Raw genomic sequence first — 18,276 nt, forward strand, 5'->3', positions numbered from 1 at the left:
TTTACCATTGCCTTCCCCAGTCATCTACACTTTACTCCCAGGAAGCTGGGTACTCATTTTATTGGCCTCAGAAAAACAGTTTACTCTGTTTGCAACTAATTTATTTATAATTATTTTTCCCACCCCATTCTCCTCTCAAAAATCAGCAAGTATTCCTTTGCTAGATTTACTGGAGGAAAGAAAGCTTTTAGTGGGTAATTCCATAACAAACCATGTGTTTTATATCATATATCTTTCATGGGCAGACAAATGCCCATGTGGCCTGTGGAAGGACTCTGCAGTCCTTCCATTCTGCAGTCTTACCAGCTGAGATTTTTATTGTGCTGTTCAAGAAAATGCATAAGAAAAGAGAATACAAATAGACTGCCTATTCCTTCAGAATGTCTGGGGGGAAAATGGGGGTAGAAGGGAGTCAAGTATGTGAGCAGAAGGTATCTTCATCTATGGTTTTTGATGCTGATCAGAGGTAGGACATTTTAAGGATATTCTGTACAGAGTTACTTCAGTCTATGACCCTACAGTGTAAGATGAGTCCTGCTAGATCAGACCACTGCACCATCTAGTCCAGCATCCTGTTTCACACAGTGGCCAACTTGTTAGTTAACCAAGAAGCCTGAAAAACAGGGCACAGAGGCCAAGACCAAGGCCTTCCCCTAGGGTTGCCAGGGACCTTGAGTCCCTCGACAGGGGATCCTCAGGTCCCTGTAGTCTCCCAACGGGGGACTGGGAGCCGGTACTTACCCCGGCTTCCTTTTTCCACACGTGAGTGCTCCCGACTCGTGTGATGACATCACTACCGAGAGTGACATAATCACGCAGGTCAAAGGGCACCCCCAGCTCAAAGGGGGCCCTTGTTGCTGCCACCGTGGGCTCGTGATACAAGCATGGCCACTTGCTTTCACTGCTGCCGCTCACACATTCTCAGTTGGTGCACAGGGGCCATGGTGTCAAGAGGCGGCAGCAGTGGCAATGAGAGCGAGCGGCCACGCTCGCAGCTACAGCCTGCTCTTGCTGCTGCTGCCACCCACTCTTGCAGTGTGGGAGCACGCCCCCTGCCCGGGGACATGCCATGCCGCCAAGGGAGGGGGCTCCCCAGGGGGTGCACCCCCTGCCAGCCAAGCAAGTGGGTGCAGGGGGGGAAAGCTGGATTTGGGGATCCCCCGCCCCCAGTGGGGGAATGGCAACCCTACCTTTCCCTGATATTGCATGGGTTTCACAGGTTTACTGCCTCTGAATAAGGAGCAACTGATGGGCCTATCCTCCATGAAGAACTCTGCCAAACCCAATGCAGCCACAACAGCAGAAAACATAGAAACTGAGAAAAGCAAGAAAGGCTTCCATGCTGGGCTCAGGAATAGCTCAGAATAAATGGAAGAATAAATGATACGAATATGTAACAATGGCAAAATTAACCTCCCTTATACGCAACAGATTTTAGAATTTCAGGATAAATGGAGAGCTTCTTTTAAATTATACAGCTGAAAACTAAGAACAAAATTAATTTAATAAAGAAAATGATAGAAGGAAAGTCAGGTGATACATGTTTATAACGAAAATGTTATTAGTTGATAAAAATTAAATATGAAGACAGATGGTAAAGTCTGGTGTATCTATTCCTTCCACCATCACCCGCACCTCCTTTTCATATTTTTTATATTGTAACATCTAGCCTGAGCAAGAGTTCTGGAGAATTTAGAAGCTTGCACAGACTGTCATGTCATTGTTGCTGGTCCCAATAAAAGTATTGTGTGAATTACAAGGGGGGGGGGGCTGGCCAGTATCTTCCTTCCCTCCAATGACCTCACCACTGGCACCTGGACACTTGAAGGAGGGGATCTTCAGCTGGCTTTGCAAGTTGTTTGGAGAACTTTTGAAATTGAAAAGCAACTAACAAATGTGTTAAAAAAACAAAGTAAAGAGTAATAAGCATAGAACTAAGAAAACTAGGGGGGAAAACTTATAATTATGATAATTATTATCATAAATTTATAATAATGAGATAATGTCACCAAAATTCACCATGTCTGTCACTGAATAAGTTGTTTAGAATGCTTGTCTCTAAATGAAGCTGAACATTTTAACCTTAGCCCTTGCCTTGAGAGCTATAATAACCCTCCCTCCTAAACCTACCAACTGTTTTGTGATTTCAGCAATATCCCAGACACCAAGAACTGGGGAAATGTGGCTGTCCCAATGTTAAGAATTCTGGGAACAACTTATTTCTCACCCCTGCAGCCAGGTAAGAGAATACAGGGTGCCTCGTGTATGCTGCTGGGAAGAATTTTGAGGGGAGGGATTAGGAAACCTACAGTGTTCCTGATGACACTAACAAGAGTTCAAGATGGTGACCTGAGCAGTCACTATTAATCTACACTCCATCAAACGATGCCACTGGTTGGCTGAGGAGTGAATCTAAATCTGAAATAAGCGGGAGGGGAGGGGGTGTTGGCCTATCATTAGGGTAAGATGTGAGAGCTGAAAGAGTAGGCAAGCAAATTGATAAGAGTAAAAAGATGGAAGTAGGAAAACAAAATACAGAATTAGGGAAGTACTGAATTTTGAAATTTTGAGGATGGTACATATATAAGGAAGAAATGAGAAAAGGTGGTGCACTGATCCACATTCAGTACATGGCCTTACCACTCACAGTACACAAACCTAGCCTTTGCATTTTTGCCCGGTGTTATCTTATAGCATAATTGCTCTGACTCACCTTCAATACATGGAAAACTTCAGTGCTGTTCATCCATAAAAACTGGGCTATCTCCTTTTATATTGTACCCTTAAGAGGAAAAAGGTATTCACAATTTCACATTGCAACTATTTTCCGCTCTCAGTGCAAGAACTTTAGTCCTGGCTCCTAAGTTCTGAAGAACAAATCCTAAATCTCTTTTAGCTAAAGGTACTTTCAAATGAGTGTTTAATGTTGCCCCCACACCAGGACCTGAGTCATCTGCATCCCGAAGTCTTTTGACCTTCAGCTGCCAGAGATGTAGGAAGTGATGAATCCTGCTTTCCTAGACCATCAATGAAGCTAGGGTAGGATGTAATTGTAGTTTGCAGCTCCCTTGTCACATAACTTGTTGATCAATGTCTTGCAACTTATGACAGTCATAAGATTATTGTCAACACCTATGTGTTTAAACAGAATTAACTTCATATTACAGTGAACTTACGTGGGCTGTGCATATGATTGTGAATCTAGGCCAGGCAATTTTTGGATGAAAGCAAAGAAATGGGGAAAATGCCAACAGCCCTATCTATTCCCATCAAGCTTAGATTACACCTTTGCACAAGCCTTTCAATATTCAAAATGATTTATAGTTCTGCACAGGGTCTGAATACATCAGACAAGAACAAAATTGCTTGCTTTTGTGCAGCAGAAATTTACCAGTTGTCTCTATATTCTCATGCTTGAAGCTTTCATCTACTTACAACAGTTTTAACAACAAATACCATGGTAGGGGAGAAGTGGAATGAAATAGAATGAGAGTAAAGAAATAGATTAAACAAATGGAGGACCTGCAAGGCCTTGGGGGGGGGGATCTTATTTTTCCCTCGCCCGTCATATCCTCTTTCCCTTCCCTCTTGCCCATCCCATAGCCTATCCTCCTTTTCTTGCTTTGTTTTCCTTTCCACCCATCTTTGTCTGCCCTGTCTTCACTTTCCCCTCTCCCTGCCCCAGTAACCTTTCCCCTATGATCCAGTTGCATGGTACTGGCAGACCTGGGTCAATTTGTGTGGCAGGAGTCCTGCAAGGACTTGCAGGGGGTACTTCAGTTTCCCCCGTATCCCCTTCCCTACACTATTTCCTCTTTCCCTCCTCCTGGCAGCCTCCATACCACTAAACAACTTTTTATCTACTACCCACCTTCACCTGTATTTCTTAATTTACTTCATTTATATACTGCCTTTTTTCCACAATGAGGACCAAAACAGCTTACATCATTCTCCTTGCTGCCATATTATCCTTAAAACAACCCTGAAAGACAGGTTAGACTGACAGTATATGACTGTATCAGTCACCCACTGAGCTTCCACAGAAGACTGGTGATTCGAACGTGGGTCTCAAAGATCCTTCTCTGAAACTCTAACCACTACACTACACTGGTTTGGGGGGGTGCTTTTGAATAGCTGCAAGCCTGGGTGAATCACTCAAGTCTTGTGGTACCAAGTTGCCTAGTGGTTGCTTCTGGGCCTGGCCCCAATGAGTCCTCCCTCAAAGGCCAAAACAGCCTTGGAAAAGGTTCTGCCCCATCCTCTTGCATTTTCCTGACAGAAACCAAGCCTGGAATACTAGCTGAACTGCTATGGTTGCTTAGTAACAGCAATTGAGGGTATCTGATTAAAGCTATAGGCACTGTATGATAAAATGATAAAATTTGGGGGGGAGGGGCTAACCCATTTTGGGGGAGGGGTCACATTTTTTTGTAAACTTGGGGTATTTTCAGGTGTGAAGGAAGATTTCTCTTGTGTGTTCGTGGCTCCAATCTCCAGATGTAAGTATCCACAGATCTTTGCCATTTGGCTATTAGTATACAAGCTTTCTAGATTTCCAAAAAGATCATGATTGAAATATTTACTTTTGTTATCAAGAAGCATGTATCCTAGCTACATACCTATTAAGGACTAAATCTCCTGGATTTCAGGAACAGTAAAATCAAATGGAAAACAACATCTTCTGTCTACTGAAGTACATTTTCCTTTCCTTCTGTAGTATTGTGAATATCAGGACACACCCGCTTATAATCAGTTTTATTTAGCTCTCACCTGCACAGGCTACAATCAGCCAGACTGTGAGAGTATCTCTACAGGAGACACCTTGGCACATGTTCATCAAGTGTAAAGAGATGCAATGTAAGCCAGGATGTCCCTGGAGATCACTCCTCAGAGGGTTTGTTAATTTCATCTTCACCTCCTGGAAGGCTCTGTCAATTTCACCTCTCCAGTCTAAAACTATGGAAGATCGCAACCAGAGGGCAGTGAGGAATGGAAACCGGCTGGAGCTGCCTCCCTGAGTCGAGCTTGAACCTGGAGAGGTTATAATGGGCTGAAGCTTCCCTTCTGGCATTTCACAGCCCCTTCACAAAGTTCCAATGTATAGCAAAGCCTTTGCCCTGTCATCTGCTCTATTTAAACTACCCTTCCCAGCTACCATTGCGTCTCCCGACATGTAATCTTCATGTGTCAGATGTCTCGTGTAGAGACTCTCAGTTATTCTTCCTCAGCAGCAGCCAATTGTGTACAGGAGCCACACAAAGCCAAAACTGAAAGACATGCAAAGCAGAAAGCTGTTCCCTAGAGGCTAATTGTATATATTACAGCATCTTTGTGTCACTCTGAAGGTAAAGCTGGACATGCACATTATGAGGCAAACACAGGACTGCCAACATCATGATGGCCTGACAAGCCTATGGAGGTTGGTGGTGGCTTTTGCAGGTAACTCGGCTACTATAGAAAGAGTTAAACAACGCTTCCTCCTCTGTGCCAAATCTCAGCTCCTAAACTCCATAATAATGTAGCAAACATACCTGAGTACATACCATTACTGCTGTGTGCATAATGTGTTCTTCTGCAAGACCAAGCATATCCTCTACAGACAGAATTGCTTGCTATACTTTTCAGTGTTTAAGCCATAACAGATAGTAAGGGAGTAAGTAAAAGTGGCCTATGATTGTCTTTGTAGCAGGTGACCTAGATTTGGTCTTACTGTTTTTTTCCCCTGGTGTCTCTGTATTTTTCAATAAAAACTTTGTACAACTAGGTTTTCCAGCTGCTCAGCATCTAGTTTTTTATTATTTGTATGGAAAATGAATTAGCTAGGTAGAGAGTAGCAGCATGTCCCAGATCAGTATTTGTACTTATTGCCAGAACAACTGAGCCTCAATACAAAGGTAGATGCTGAATATTGGTATTTCTTTTCCTGCTTCTTTTGGGAAGTCCTAAAGCAGGCTAATCATATGTGTTTATTTTTTTTTAAAAAACGTGTCCGAGTTAGCCTGCACTGGTAGTTCTCATACTGAATCCTCACTGTTCACTCAGGCCCCTCATTTGTGAGAATGCACTTTAATTTAATACAGGAAGAATTTTTTAATTTGTACATATGGTTGGGATATGTTCCTGCTATTGTTTGAACTGAATGTGTGCAAGCCTGAATCACACAGGTCTGCAGATTTTTTAAAAAAGAAAACATCTTTGCCTTTCCTACTGGAGAGGTTTTAGAATTAATTGCATTATTGACTTTTATTGCCTCGGTGTTGTCATTTTAGCTTTTAGGGAGAATTCAGGCTTGATTTGATCTAGTACCTACTTGTTTGTCTTTTGGGTTGTCCATGGTATCCACAAAACTCTCCTCCAGCACCACATTCAATAATGCTAGGAAAAGAGGAAGACCTAAAATGAGATGGCTTGACTCAATAAAAGAAGCCACATCCTCCAGTTTGCAGGATCTGATCAAGTCTGTTAATGATAGGACTTTTGGAGGCCTTTCATTCATAGGGTTGCCATAGGTCAGAGGTGACTTGACGACACATAATACACACAGGATTAATTTTAAAAAACCAACATAAAAATAAAAGTAGTTATCCGGTCCATTTTAATCCTTCCAGAGGAAGGGAAATTTTCAAGTAAACAACAATTGCACATTGCATCCTGGATGAAAGGAATTCAGATGTTTAAAGAGTGATGCAAAGATTACTAAATCAAACCTCTTTAAGAAAGCACATGGCCACTTTAAAATAACAAAGACAAGACAGAAATGTGATTTTGCAAATCTGCATAGACAGCCTATGATGGAAGGACTGTCCCTAGTGTTAGACTTAGCCAAGAGACCACACAATTCGTATGTGAATAAACTCTTTACAGAAGATCAAATGAATACATAGGAATGCTGGCAATGGGTATGACTGTTACCCCCCCTATTTGCATGTATTCTCTTAACATATTGATTTGACATTTCAAATTGTGAATTACATACCAATCTCCTTGCTTCAAGCCTGGTACCTGGTCCTCCTCACCCCACGGCTCACTGAGAGCCGCATTTGCAATTACGACCAACCAAAAGAGCCACATTTACTTCCATTATGGGCATAAAACCTGCATCTCAGAGAAACTCGCAGCTTACTTGTTTCTTCAGCGGCAGCTGTTTCAAGGTCGGAACTTCCTGCCAGCCACAAGCCAGCAGTGCAAGGCCTCGCCTACTTTTCTGAAAAATGACGCAGGTGCCACTTCAAGAACAGAGTTCAGAAGAGTCAACAGTGGCATGTTGAAGAGCCAAGTGTGGCTCCCAAGCCACTGGGTATCACTGTCGTATAGCAATTGTTTCAGTACTGAAAAAGCGGAGAATGCTAGCTGTAAATAAGGTCAAAGTGATGTGATCTAGTATAAAAATGGCGTCTTTCAAGATTTGCTTGGTGTCAGAGAGATACAAAGAACGCTGCTGGCTTTCCAATGGCCTCCATTTCAATTGAGGGACATCATTTGTTTTCATCTTGCTCAGAGAAATTAAGAGTGCAACCTGGTATCAAAGATGGTTTTTACTCTTGGGGATGGGGGAAATGAGTAGATATGAAAATTTTCCCCAGCAGGGCTAAAAGTAACTTGGAGGTAGCAACTGTTAAATAGCAAGTGTTAAAGAATCGAAAATTGTTTTAAATGACTGTGGAACTACATGAAATGTAACTTTGCCCTGTGTTAGTTCGGAAAAGTGTCAAAATTCAGCAAAACTTGCCTAGTTGCTTAAGCACATCACACAGCTGGCAGATTTTTTCTATGTCCTTGTATACATGAATGTCTTTACAGACACCATGTCCAATCTAATTAGAACAAGTTCTAGCCTGCAGTCCTTGGGTAATACATCTGATAACATCTTCACCAGAGATGTAGCAGCAAAGATGATCAGTCTTGACTCAAACAATGCATGATAAATGTTGATGCACAAATAGTCCTAAATTCCTTTTGAACATCAGTGGGAATGACACATTATGAGAATGTCACATAAACCTCACATAATCTAATTCAGTTTAATATAGTAAAAACAAAAAGGTGTGTCTACTGTGGCATCCTTCTGCAGCTATCATATTAATTTCTGTAAAACAGGCATTTTTGCAAAGATGTAGGTAGGGCCTTTTTAAATCTTGTTTGATCCAGCTATTAAAACTAAAGTTGACACTTTTAGGCAATGAAAAGTGAGTAAAGCCAGCAGCTGCAATGGGCAAATATGTTATCCAGGTTATTGCTAATCCCTCCAGTGATACATAAGTACAGCAAGTTGTCCCAATGGTAAACAGATGCGAGGTAGCGGGAGACACAGGTATAAGGTGAGGGCTCAGAAATGCAATGCAGGGAAGGGAAGCTGGGAGCATTGGCCCTCTCAGCAGGTAATTCCTACAAAGGCCAGTTGGTGGCAGTGGTGTGCTGAAAGAGGGAGAGAAAACCCCTCCAATTTTGGGACAGGGGCGGGGGGGGAGAAGAGTGGCATGGCTGATGCTGCCTACATGCCTTGGAAGGCAGGATGGAGCACAGCACACAGGTCAGTAGGGCTGTTCTTGCCACAGTGGCAATATCAGACCTTCTCATTTCCTTGCACCTTCTAAGTGGGAAAGGAACCAGGCATACCAGTGTAGGTATGATGGAAAAAGGAGGGTCAGGCAGCATGCTAAAAAGAATGTGTAATATCTCTTTGTCCTAGTCTGTGGACTTTGCATGCAGCAGTGGACTCTATAAACATAGCTATGTACAGAGCTCTTCTCTTACATACCAAACAAAGCACATATCTCCTATAAACAAGTAAGTTACTGATACAACTTCCTGATGTCATGAGAATATAGATTAAATTACAATATATTCTAGTTATACACATGTATTCTAGTGAATTTTGTATAAACTTCAATGAAGTTTAGTAGGTTATGTAGTACACAGCTGTTCATTTTATTTTTGGACAACCAATTAAAAGTAGGTGGACAATGGTAGATTAATGATTCCTTAATTGCTAGAATGAACCACTAATAATCTCATTATAACTTTTTGACAGCTTTTAAAGATTTATAGAGCTTATCATGTACCTGAATCATACCTGCATTAGTAGAATGTCATATTATTGAAATTCTGAAGAATCTGCTAAATCATTTTACGTTATTGTAGAAAAGATCTTAGAGATATCTTTATAGATAGCACATGTCAATTAGTATAAAAGATGTCATTACTTGACTCATGGGGGGACGTCGCATCATGACATTTTCTTGACAGGCTTTTTGTTATGGGGTGGTTTGCCATTATCTTCCCCAGTCATCTACACTTTACCCCCAGGAAACTGGGTACTCATTTTACCGACCTCAGAAGGATGGAAGGCTGAGTCAACCTCGAGCCAGCTATCTGAACCTGGCTTCTGCCAGGATCGAACTCAGGTCATGAACAGAGCTTGGGCTGCAATACTGCAGCTTACCACTCTGCGCCATGGGGCTCATGAGGTGAGGAATATTTGTGTCTATATTTATTGGAAATCCAATGCATTTCATCATAGAAGAGTATAATCTGATTTTAAATCAGCTTTAATTGAGAAAAGAGATTTACTTTCTATTGCATGCATATTTTCAATTATTGGTTTATTTTAATGAGCCTTTATATTTTAGTATCTTGCTTTATTTAAAAGATTAGAGTTCATTTCAATAAGGAATAAAGATTAAACTCTAAAGGAAGTCTCTGTATGCCTTGGTGAAAAGGGTTAAACAAAGAAGACTCACACAAAAATTATTTGTACTAAGCAACAGCATCTTTAAAGAAAGATCTCTGTCTTTAGACCTTATCTGAAGCTCTCTGTTCTCTTCAGAACTTGGAATATAAATCTCAGAATGGGATGGTTTGGAAGCTTTAATGAGGTACGGATAAACCTTAACATTTCACATAACGGAAATAGCTGTATCATTTTGTAGCACAAAGTATGCAGGATGTGGACACACTGAGAATACCTGCCAGATAAGCCTTTTAAAAAAATTCCAGTTTTTGGGTGAAGAAAAATTGGATGCATTGGTTGCCTGCCTTGGATGTTCGGTTGCCGCATTTTCATATAAACTAGAAATTTGCTCCTGGAAAAGGAGCTACAACAGAAAGCAAGGCTATTTAAATTTCACCCTAAAGGGAAACTTTCTCTTAAGGAAGAAAAACATCACATGTCTGGCTATTGACAACTGCATCTTAACAAAATGTATAGAAGAGTTACACCCAAGTTGATTGAATTCCTCTGAAGTTAATGGACTTATAAGGGAGCAACTCTGTTTAGGATTGTACTATTTCCTGAGCAAAGGGGGACCTTGCAATCAGATAATCATAGGATAACCAATTTCTAGTTCTCATTCTCTTTTCATATAGTGAAAAAATGAGGGACTACACTGAGAGCAGTGGAAGAGGAAACATATACCCTGAAACCTAATAATACCTGGGGGTGGGGGGTGGGCTGGATGAATCTTGAAGATACCTTATCATCACGTTGCCACTGACTACAAACTGGAGATAAATTAGAAGTGTCTGGGAAGAAAAGGTAATAAGCAGGAAGAACAAAGACAGTAGTATGTAGATATTTTTACTAACTGAGTAAGAGCACTAATTTGCACTCTAAGAGCAGAACCACAAGTGACAAAAGGCACAGATTGGACACTTGTCAGCTTCCCTCAAGTTTTGATGGGAAATGTAGGCAGCTTTGCGGAATGTTGGACAAGTGACAGTTGAAAAGTCCATTGGACAGCAGTCAGAGAGCCAAGCTGCGAGACCAGGATGCCTACATTTCCCATCAAAACTTGAGGGGAGCTGACAAGTGTCCAATCTGTGCCTTTTGTCACTTGTGGTTCTGCTCTAAGACTCATCTAATTCAAAGAAGGGGCATCCCATGTGCTTAGTATCTAGTGCAGAATATATTTGAAATTAGGATAAAGGAGCTGCTGGAAATAGATATATAAGTATCTGATATTGGAGCAGGAATGGATGGCTTATCAACACTTCAAATTTAGATATTTCCAAATCTGTTCAACTCCCCAGCCAGGATTCTGGGAACTGTAGTACTATGAAAGACCTCTAACAAAGAATCCTCAGCAATTCCATAAAGCTACAATTGCCAAGATTCTTTTGTTGTCTGTTTGTTTGCATTATTTATAGTCCACCTTTCTCACTAAGACTCAAGGCAGATTACAGAGAATAAGTCAATATAATCAACAGGCTGGGACATCCAATAACCAGTAAGTTAGGGGAATTTTTGTAATAGTACTCTGCTTCCAATTTATAAGTCTCCTACTACCAGAGCTTTTTTTTTTGCCAGAACACCATGGAACAGCGCTCCAGCACCTCTTAAAAATACCCATGTGACTGGGTATTTTCAAGAATTCTTTTGGCCATTTTGGGCCAGAAAAGGCCAGGATCAAGTGGCTGCTGGGTGGGGGGTGGTTCCCCTGCATGGCAGAGACCCATTCCACGCCAATTTGGGCCCGATCTGGGCCGTTTCAGGCCCATTTTGGACCCATTTCAGCCCAATTTGGGCCCGAAACAGCCAGGATCGGGCCACTGCTAGGTGGGGAGGGTTCTTCTGCCTGGCAGTAGCCCATTCCACACTGATTTGGGTCTGATCCGGCCCATTTCGGGCCCGTTTTGGCCCAGAAACAGCCAGGATCAGGCCACTTCTGGGCAGGGGAGTGCTCTCCCGCGTGATGGCAATGCATTCCAAGCTGATTTGGGGAGAATGGGAGCGCTCCTGGGGCAGCCACTGCCTGCATGACATCACTTCCTGGAAGTGACATCATCACACGGTCCCAGGAGCGCAGCGAGTTCCACCACCTCTTTTCCAAGAACAAAGCCCTGCCTAATACCATATATAATTCAAGACATCAAACACAGTGATTACAGAAGAAAAATGGGTTTATTTCTTACACGGAATAACCCCAAACACATTCTCCATTTCTAGGAGACAAATGTCAAGTCCAGTAGCATTGGAGGGCCTTATATACCTTTCAGTACTGATTGTTTACAGAATAATTGCTATTTTTTTACAGAATAAAAGATCAGTGATTAGAAGAAATAATACATTCCCCAGGATACATGGCACCAAACGGGTCTGATTGAGGGGACAATCAGATTTTAGTGTAATATAAACTTTCCAATGCTGGAGTCATAATTTTGTCATGGGATCAAAATTATTTTGGGAAATAACATAGTTAAGATGTATTGTTGAAGGCTTTCACGGCCGGAGAACGATGGCTGTTGTGGGTTTTCCGGGCTGTATTGCCGTGGTCTTGGCATTGTAGTTCCTGACGTTTCGCCAGCAGCTGTGGCTGGCATCTTCAGAGGCGTAGCACCAAAAGACAGAGATCTCTCAGTGTCACAGTGACTGTCACAGTGACCTCTGAAGATGCCAGCCACAGCTGCTGGCGAAACGTCAGGAACTACAATGCCAAGACCACGGCAATACAGCCCGGAAAACCCACAACAGCCAACATAGTTAAGGTTAAAAATCTTAGTTGGAAAGTAAAAACAAAAGAAAATGTTTATAGTTAAAAGGAACTTCTCACTGCAAGATCGAGCTGACCTGGACTTTAATTCCAGAAGCCAGAGAGACAGAATCTTCCACCAAGGCAAATTTGCCTCTTCTGTGTGTGTTCAGCTTCAATTGTGCTCACACTTAGGGCATTAGGTGAGAGGTCCTTAAAAAAATCCCTTAACACAATACAATAGGGTATTGTAGAAATCTTAAAACAACCAGAAATTTGAAAACAGACCTGAAGCAAAGCATAAGAATTAACATGTTGTGAAAAATTTACATAGTCAGAATCCGACTTACAGCAACAAGCAGTATGAGTGATACACAGTAGTCCCTAAACCTTTACCCAAGCAGCTTTCTAAGCCATTCTGTATGGTACAACCCTATTACCTGCACAGAAAAGTCAGAATAATTGAGTTCTGCAGTTCCAGAAAGCCAGGAGAGTGGGAGCCATTTTGACATCCTCAGGCAGGTCAAGAAAGCACGGGTACAGGCAGTTATTGATTTTGCCCATTTGTAGGCAAGCAACTACAGAAGGCCCTGCTCAGATAAGTGAAACTGTCATTGTAGAGCATAAGAGAGAGGTAGTCCCACAGATATGAGGGATCAAGGCCATGAAGGGTTTTGTATGTGATAGATAAAACCTTAAATTGAGTCCAGTAACTGATGAACAGCCAGTGGAGAGGCTGCAGGATGGGAGTAATATGCATGCTCCATCTAGCTCCCAAGTCGTGGCATTTCGCACCAACTGCAGTCTCTAAGTGTATTTTGAGGGGAGACCAGCGGGAAGCCACTAGACTGAAGCCAATTTCAATCTGCAATGCCAACACAACCTGCACTCTCAGCTAATCTGCAGTCTGAAGAAAAAACTTCAGAACTTGCATGGGGAGTATCATTATATATAATTTATAACCAAAGTAGGTATTCTAGCCACATGCTTCATATGTGCTACCCAGAGCAGTTGTACAATTGTAAGACATAATCATTAAAATACGTTGTTAAAACATTGATAATATTATGTATTCTAAAGCTCATCCTCGCATGCCTTACTCTGAGATGACCATTCCTTAGACTGTATGTTGTCTAGGCACTGATTCAATGTTTGCCATTCTCCTCTTAACAATTTTATTGGAAAGCAGGCACTGAGGTCTTTGGATAAGTAATACTGTATGTCACAGGACTGAGGAATGCTGTATTTGATACAGCTGGTAATTCTAAGACCCTGTCATTAGTGGATAGTTGCTAATGTCCTTTGTAAATGAATGCAAGCACGGTACCTAAATAGCAGGTGCCATATACACACAAAGCTATCATCACTGTCTTTGGTTTTTAACTGGCAGTAAGTAACAAGAGAAATATGGGGAATGGAAAATGTTGATCATCGAAAGAGCTTCATTTTTAGTACTTGAAATAGGATGCTTTTAGAAACTGATCTGCAGTGGGAAACAAGAGAGCCATTTATTGCCAGCCCATTAATATGTAAGTTTTAAGTTATGGCTCAAATATGGTTTTATCAGTATTATTTTAGACAGCTCCATTTTATATGCATTTGTGCCCTGGCATGCTTTTATTGTTCTAATTGAAATACTTCTAATTATCTTGGTTAGATTTATGTTATTGAATTGGTTTGCTTTATTGTTATGTTTTGGGTTTTTTTAAATTGTCTCTTAGCCTGGTTTTGCTTTAGGACTGAGATGCCTCGAGTCAGTTTACAAATTTTCTAAATAAATTAAGAGCAGTTACATGAAGGTATTTTCTAAATATATATATTTACAAGTTAAGATGCACAAAATATAGTGTGTAAAAAGTACCCCACACCCGTTTTTAAGGTGATATAGAAACAAACTGATGGAAGAGGTATATTCTGCAGGGACCATATTTTAGAAACAAATTTGTAAACTACTCTTAGTATATTACATTTTGATGCACTTAACTCGTAAGTGTTCATGGCTCAAGAAGATGGAAAGCACATCCAATTAATCTATTTCAATCTAAAAAACCCTGCCACATTCTAATTTGAGTGTTAATAGCCCAAGCTCTGCTCACAACCTGAGTTCGATCCTGGTGGAAGCAGAGTTCAAGTAGCCGGCTCAAGGTTGACTCAGCCTTCCATCCTTCTGAGGTCAGTAAAATGAGTGCCGAGTTTCCTGGGGGCAAAGTGTAGACGACTGGGGAAGGCATTGGCAAGCCACCCCGTAACAAAAAGTCTGCCAAGAAAACATCGTGATGCAACGTCCCCCCATGGGTCAGTAATGACTCGGTGCTTGCACAGGGGACTTTTACCTTTACCTATACTATATTTATCGTCAAATAATCCAAGCAGCTATATTGTTTTCTCTGCAATAGTGATATTATATAACTTAAAAGCCAAAAAAACTGATCCTCATAAATCAAGTTGGGTAGCTGTGTTAGTCTGTCTGCAGCAGCAGAAAAGAGCAAGAGTCCATTAGCACCTATAAGACTAACAAAATTTGTGGTATGGTAGGATATTTGCTCACTTCTTCAGATCCTCATAAAGTTAGCCCAATGCAACCCCAACTATAAAATAAAATGGAAATTAAATCAAGCCAATGGAGGTCTGATTTTGTAAGAGGCACATGAGCTTACATCCCAGTGTTTGCATCCAGGGCTTTCAAACAGGGCTTCTAACAGGGGAGTTGTGCTTGGGAGTTCAGTCAAGAAGTTCAAAGAGGAGCAAGAGAGAACCCCTGTAGGTCAAATTCCCTGAGAAAGGCCATACAAGCACCACATCAGCAGAGGGTGGTGAGCCACAGTATCCTGCCAGCTAAGGACATCTGTACAGATGCAGGTACGCATCCTATTCCAACCCTAAAACACCTTTAAATTATCAAACCGGGTATGAAGGTAGAAAACCAGCAGGGGAGTGGGGGCTATCCAGTGTTTTGCGCGGAGTGCAACATGTATGTTTATCTGCCCACTGAGCAGAAACTGTGGGTGTGAGCTCAATGCATGGAGCTCTTGACTCTCAGGGAACAGGCTCATTTCCTTGAAGTTAGGATTGCTGATGAGAAGCTGAGGGAGAGAGAAGTATTTGTGGACGAGATCTTCAGGGACCTACTAGTCCCACTCCTGTGCTGACAGCTCTTTTGCTGTTGTGGAGATTGAGAGTCATCAGGCTGAAAAGGAGGGATGTGATCAGAAAGGACCCTATCTTCTTGTACCAACTATACCCCTCTGGAACTTGGAGGAGGTAGGCTTTTGGTGATGGGAGATTCGATTATTAGGAATATTCAGAGTGAGGTCTGTAACAGGTGTTTTGACTGGATGGAATCTTGCCTGCCTGGTGTGAAGGCTGAAGACATCACATGTTGTCTAGACAGGTTGATAGTGTTGGAGAAGGGTTTGTGGTTGTTGTACGCTGACACAAATGTAGTTGTGTGGGGTTGGTGGGAATGGGGGGATGGCAAGCCTACATTTATGCCCTGTTGTTGGCCCTCCAGAGTAACTTGTTGGCCACTGTGTGAGACAGGATACTGGACTAGATGAAATACGGATCTGATCCAGCAAGACTGTTCATACGTTCTTATATTTTTAATGGCGAATAGTTTCTTTAAATCATTTGGCATAGTCCTCAGGGTAAATCCACCTGCAAAAACGAATTCACTTTCATAGTTTAAACTGATAAAATCTTTTGAGAATCAAGCCTCTGGATGTCTTAGTTTAGTAAAAAAAAAAATTTAAAATTACATGCTGCCTTTCCCCTCAAACTTAAGGCAGCATGCAACATGTTAAAATAACAAAATGATATAAAATCCAGTAAGTATATCACAACAAATGTAGACAATACTAACTGACAATACTAACTGGAACTATTTCATGAAAAAGCTCAGAAGCGAAGAAGCTGTACATTTTTTCTTTCCCATTTCCCCTTTGTTTTTTTCTTTAATGACAACCAAACTGATTTCATTGTAAACTGCCACAGAGAAAAAATGTTTTATTGATCATCTATAAACTTGAAATATCAGTGCTTCATGTTAGTCATTAACTAGCTAACAAGCCATGCTGTCATTTGGCCAAACTTATCACAGGCCAAAGTCTTTGGAAATTTGAAATAAGTGTTGTTTCCTCATGTTGACGCTGGGAACAGAACTCTATATTTATGACTAAGTTTGTCTTTCTGCAATTGCCAAATCCCTCAGCTACTCAAGTTTGACCCTAGCACCTGGTATAAGCAGGGCATGTGTTTAGGCATAGTAGGACATTATCACAAATGGGAATCCTGTACTTGCTTCCCTTACCCCAATTCAGCAGTGCTTTATTTTTTGCATAAATTACTGAAGTTATGGAATATGCTCAACTTAAACAAACAGAGAGAAGCAGTGGATGGGAGACAGTTCCAGACTGTTCTTTCTTTGAGATGCCTTGACACATTGACTGCCTGTGCACCCTTGTGTCTGCAGGCAGAGGGGAGAACAGGGATTCAGCCCAATGCAAATTCATAAATTCAGAAGCACTGTCCATGTGGTGAAAGACTGTACTCTAGGAATGAAAATAAGGAGAAAAAACTGAAAAATCTGGCATCTATTTTTAGAACAATGACAAATCTATTCAGAAAATGAAAATAAATCATTACTACTTCTACACATCAGTGACTGCAGTAGCACCAGTTTCCTCATAGGCCCAGCACTCTGTTTATAAGACTTTACTCCATTACTCAATCTAAACTTACTAATTAACCTAACTTTTGGCTTTCAGGGGCCACAGCATATTACATGGCTTTGCAGTCTTGCAATGCTGACACAGAACAGGATCCTACACTTACATATTCCTGGGAAATTTCTAGGCTCACAAATACAACTAAAATATGTCCAATGTTTTAATTGTTTTAATCATTGATTTTATGTCTTTGTATTTTTAAAGCTCTGGTTTTTACTGTTTTAATGATGTGTTCTGGTTGATTTTAATTATTTTATGTGATTTTAATATGTACATTTCAATTTGTTAGCCACTTTGGTGACATATGTGAAGGCAGAAAGGTGAGATATAAATTTTGTTAAATAAATAAAAATAAATAAAAAATAAATATAGCTTTTTATTCTAAAAATATTAAAAATGTCAAAGTCCAGATCATTATAAACTAGTTCTACCAAAACCACAATTAATTTTTTGTTTAAAAGGATGGCACTGGAGCCAAGAAAGTAATACAAGAGATATGAACCTCAAATTAACTACTGCTTGTCATTGCAGAAGAAAACCTTTCATCATCACATGTGCTGAGGCTGTAGTTGTCGTATTTCCATGTTCTAGAAGTAGCCTAACATATTCCAAGCTCATTCTTCCAGGTATTCTATTGATCAAAGGAGTGATGAGCTTGATGTGAGTATCTTGATAGAAGGGACAACATAGAAGAACGTGATCTAGAGTCTCAATTTCTCCTTCATTGCAGGGGAGAAGCCTTTTCTCGTAGGGAATTCTGTTAAACTGCCCATCTAAAACAGCAGAGGGGAGCGCACCACACACCTTGCAAGTGTAAAGGCCCTCCTGTGACTATGCACCTCTAAGAGGGACAGATAATCAGCCAGCTTGACTATCTATCTGGTGTTCACAGGAAACAAAAAAGTAGGGATCCTCTCTAAATCAAGCTGGCGTTCAGTGTCCAATATCCCTTGTTTAATGGTCTGTTTTGCCTGGTCAAAACTCATGGTTTTGCCTGGTCAAAACTCTTAACCACTACACAAAACTCAGCCAGTTTGGTGTAGTAGTTAAGAGCACGGGACTCTAATCTGGAGAGCCAGGTT

The 18,276-nt window shown here is 41.1% G+C and overlaps 1 protein-coding gene across 1 annotated transcript in view; it reads right to left on the reverse strand.

Annotated features, from left to right (window-relative positions):
- SLC22A4 (solute carrier family 22 member 4) overlaps positions 1-18,276 on the reverse strand; it is an 86,927-nt gene that overhangs the window by 34,854 nt on the left and 33,797 nt on the right. The gene's annotated exons all lie outside the window — the stretch shown is intronic.

The sequence above is a fragment of the Eublepharis macularius genome, chromosome 4 (genome assembly GCF_028583425.1).
Source record: "Eublepharis macularius isolate TG4126 chromosome 4, MPM_Emac_v1.0, whole genome shotgun sequence".
NCBI lineage: Eukaryota > Metazoa > Chordata > Lepidosauria > Squamata > Eublepharidae > Eublepharis > Eublepharis macularius.